Below are 4,583 nucleotides of genomic sequence, written 5' to 3' on the forward strand. Positions count from 1 at the left end.
TCTTCAGCCACCTCTCAAAGTACTCTTCTACTCATGTGAACCCAAGCTATCTGGGATTATTTCCGTTTTCTCCAAAGCAATTCCACAAAGCTTTATCTCTTCCTCAAGTGAGAATCTCTTCACTTCTGCCCTTGTTGGCTCACAAATCCTCATCCTTCAGGACTCAGCTTCAGTTTTACCATTCCTAAGAAATGCTCCCAGCCCCACCCATTTTCCAGGGTTCATCCAGGTGCCTCTTCTGCCATCCACTGTCGCAGCTCCTAGCTCTATACTAGAATTGTCACTTAACAATTTTTGTAGAACCTCTGCACTCCAGGCCCTAGGTTTCCCTGTACCCACTCTTTGGTGTTTCTGTTTTAGCGGCAGTTGGGGTGGGGGGCCCCCAAACTAAGCACATACTCTTTGATTACAGTTGAGACAGTGCCAGGGAAGACAGTGCAGGGTATTAATGGAGTAACTAACAGAGGACCTGCCTGAGCCTGAGGATCAGGGGTGGCTTCCCTGAGGAAGTGATGGCTACGTGGGAACTCTAGGAGGAGGAGGAGTTGGTGGCCAGGGAAAGAAGATGGTGGGAGGGGGTGTTGGTGGCTTTCCAGGCAGAGGAACATCATGTAGGAGCACCCTGAGTGGTGAGGTCACCTGCTCTTTGAGGAGCTAGAGGGGGCCAGTGTGGTGGGTGTGCAGGAGCAGGTGAGGAGAGGTGAAGGGTGATGCCAGGGAGGAGAGTAAGGTCGGCCCCCTCGGGCCATGGGGCCCGCACTAAGGAGGACTTTGGCTTTTACCCTGAGGGCCCTTGGACGCCATTATGGGGTTTTAAGCAGAGGAGCAATATGATCAGATTTGCATTTTCAAAAGATTTTACTCTGCTGCTGCGTGGAGGATGGATTTGAGGGCTGTGGGGGCGGGTGGCCGTCAGACCAGTTAGGAGGCGTTGGGGTCACTACTTGGACTAGAGAGGTGGAGAGGAAAGGAGGATGTAGCAAGGCGTTTATGAGGCTGGGTGTCAAGGACGGCTCCCAGCATCTGGGGGGTTCTTCTCTGTCTGAGATGGGGGACGTGGGACAAGGGGATGGTTTTGGGGGGAGCAAATCAAGAGTCAGTTTGGGACGTAAGGGTGAGCTCCTCAAGGACAGACACATCTATTATTCACCTCGAATTCCCGGCTATTAGGCCCAGCAGGGGCCCGAGGACTGCTGGTGGAGTGAACGATGGGACAGACGCTCTCAGGCCTGCTGACCTGCTTTTGTCGGTTGAACGGCCAGAACGCCAGTGCTGCTCCTTGGATGACAGGGAAAGCCCTGTTATGTTCTTTCTCACCCGGTGGGTTATCTGCCCAAATAGACCGCTCTGGCGGTTACCCCAGATGCGAGCGGAGAGGCCCACGTGGGTAGGAGCGGGTGGGTGTGTGGGCGTGAGAGAGCATGCGAGGGACACTGGGAGTTGGGGGAACTTTGTACTCAGCATCTCATCACCATCCATTCCCTTTACTGCTCAGCTGGGGGCGGGGTCTGGCTGCTGCAGGGCACTGCTGCAGTCCGAGGACTTGGAACACTTCCCTGCCACTAACACATACCATTCCCAGATTTCCCCAGAGGCTTGGGGTTCTGTTTTGCAGTCAAGGAGTATAACATACAGAAGGGTGAGATGCTGCCAAGGTGTCTGAGCACAGTTCATCCAACCCCCAGCCATGCACCATTCATTCGTTCACTCATTCACCCTCTGTGTGCCAGGCCCTGTGCCGGGCTCTGGGTGTATCATGGCAACCAGACAGGTCTGTTCTCGGCCTTCTAAGCTCACACACTTCACATGCATCCATACACCAGTGGTGCCACCACCATCACAGCCACCTTTAGGGTCAGCTCGCGGCTTCCAGAGCACATTATCCTTGCTTCCATCTAAGCTGGCTGAGATACAGCACTTCTGGAGTCCATAGATGACGCTGTTATTGGAAGTTTTATCTCCAGCCACACATACGTACTTGCTGGGGGTTCAGAGCAGCGATGCTTATAAGGGCCGGAAACTGACAAGTGCCCACAAATAGTGAATGACTGTGCAAACTATAGGCATAAGATGGGAGAGCAAGGTGTTATCTAATAAAAACGCCAAGTAGGTGGGATTATACTGATGTGTAATGAGATGGGCTTTAATGTATCTGTGAGATTTCCTTTAATGAAATAAACAGAACATAAAAAGTCAGGTACACACTAATTACAGCTGCTCTAAAACCTATGCACACACACCATAATCTCAGTTTTGTAAGGAAAACACAATGTATTGCAAAAGACTGGAATATGCCAAATATTAACAACACCTGGTTTAGGCAGAGAGTTTATACATGATTTTTCTGCTTCCTTATTGTTTTCTTTCCAGACTTTTTATGATGAGCAAGCTATTACTATGAAAATTCAGAAAAATAAATAACTTTAAACACTGGAACCCTCCTATGTCTACACATTGGCAGAGATCAGGGATCTACTTCCAGGGATGTAAGAAGAGCTTGGTGATCACTAGATTCTGTTGTCCACACTTGTAATAAAACATACACTGATATGTGAGAGCTGGACTAAGTGAGTGCTAAGTGCTCTTTGGCTCTGAAGTTCTGGGATTCAATTTAATTCCACACAAGTTGAGAAGCTCACCATCTAGTCAGGGGAGCAGACTTATTTATTTATTCATTCAACTCAACAAATATTTATGGAGGTTCTGCTATGTTCCTGGCATTGTTCCAGTTGCTGGGGAACATAAACACATAATTACAATGCCACGTACGAAGTGCCGCAGGAGAATTCCCTTAAAAAGTGTTAGGGGCACACAGCAGGGGAAGCAGCTGACCCTTTTGGGGGCTGTGGGAGGTCATGGAAGGCCTCATAAAGGAGGCTTATTTGAATAGGGTCTTGAGGGATGAATAAGAGTTCTCTAGGCAGCAAATAGAGGGAAACAGAGCTTATGCTAAGTTGAGAATTATTTCTGGAGAGGCCTATGTGTGCTATGAGGGAAGATGGAATAAACAGATTGTTTATAGACTCTTGTCCTCATCCCAGCCACAGAAATCAGGATAAGAAGTGAGTTCAAATGTCTGAACTCATAAAGTTAGAATAATTCTTTTGAGTCGTGGCTGTTTCTTCTTCCACCTTTAACTAAGAGTCATGCATGTTCAAGGCCTTTTTGAATAATAACCCCTTTGACCCATCAGTACAGCCTGGTCCAGGAACTGGAAACATCTGGATCCTGCTGGGCTGGAAAAACATTGTGTGACCCCTGGATTTCTGTCCTCGTGCAGAAAGAAGGATGGCTATAAGAAGATGACCTGGGGCTGGAAATTCTAACTGGTAAACAAGAATCCTTGAAAAAGTGATTGTCAGGCATCTCCTGTCTGTCTGGTTCTGTTGCTTGTCTTTCTTCCCTCCTTTTCTCAGTTTCTTATTTCCTCTTTCTCCTTTCTCTCTCCTTTGTCACATCCATCTTCCTCCTTTTTCTTTTTCTTCTCTCTTTAGTCTCTTGGTCTCACTCTCTGCCTCCTTCTGTTTCTCTGAGTGTTTCTGTCTCTCTTGCTTTGCATATTTTCTCTTTCTTTTCCCCGAATCTCTTGCCTGTCTTCAGGTCACCTCCTTGGTTTCCTCCATTGAAAGGAGCCCCAGCCTGCCTTTGAGGGGATTTGGGGAGGGCAGAGTTGGTGGGATACTTTGAGCTTGTTTGGCCTCCCTCGACAAGCATCTCTTTTTAAGGAGTCTGAATTTATAGCGTGACAATATAAAGAGCTCTTTCATTCTGGCTCTCATATATCCCTACTTGAGCAGAGAGATTTCCAGACAGATAATCATCAGGCTTCCTACAGGAAATTAAAGACCTTGGCGCTGTGTAGCTGCTCATCTCACCTGCGTGGCCCATTAAGTTTCACAAAAGGCTTTGCTTCCCTGGCATGTGATAGAACACATCTTTGATAACATTTATTTCCCAAATCTCTCTAATGAAGGCAGTGGTGTGTGTCTTCTAGATAAGCAAGCTCACAGTAGGGCCAGAGGTTCTCATTTTGGTGCAGGAAAGGGTGCCTCACCTTTCTTATCTAGATTACAAGGACACTGAGCTGGCACGGGTCCTCAGGGTCCACACTGGGGGCAAGAATCCTTATAATGAAGTACATTTGGACCTCTGGCTGGCTTTGCACGTGCAGCACTTGCCTCACTTCTTTCTTGAATCCCCACTTTGTCCACACACTCTGGTCAGCATCTTTAGAGGAAGATAGGCCCCAATCTAGACAACATGGTAATCCCACTACCATGGGACTTGCCAGGGATTGACTTAGGTTGGAGCATACAACCCGTTTTTAACCAGTGAGATGTGGAGGAAAGTCTAGGGACTTCTGAGACAGTTTTCCCCATTATTAAAAAGAGATCCGGGCTTCCCTGGTGGCACAGTGGTTGAGAGTCCGCCTGCCAATGCAGGGGACACGGGTTCGTGCCCCGGTCCGGGAAGATCCCACATGCCGCAGAGCGGCTGGGCCCGTGAGCCATGGCCGCTGAGCCTGCGCATCCGGAGCCTGTGCTCCGCAACGGGAGAGGCCACGACAGTGAGAGGCCCGCGTA

The sequence above is a fragment of the Neophocaena asiaeorientalis genome, unplaced genomic scaffold (assembly GCF_003031525.2).
Source record: "Neophocaena asiaeorientalis asiaeorientalis breed wild unplaced genomic scaffold, Neophocaena_asiaeorientalis_V1.1 scaffold76, whole genome shotgun sequence".
Taxonomy (NCBI): Eukaryota; Metazoa; Chordata; class Mammalia; order Artiodactyla; family Phocoenidae; genus Neophocaena; species Neophocaena asiaeorientalis.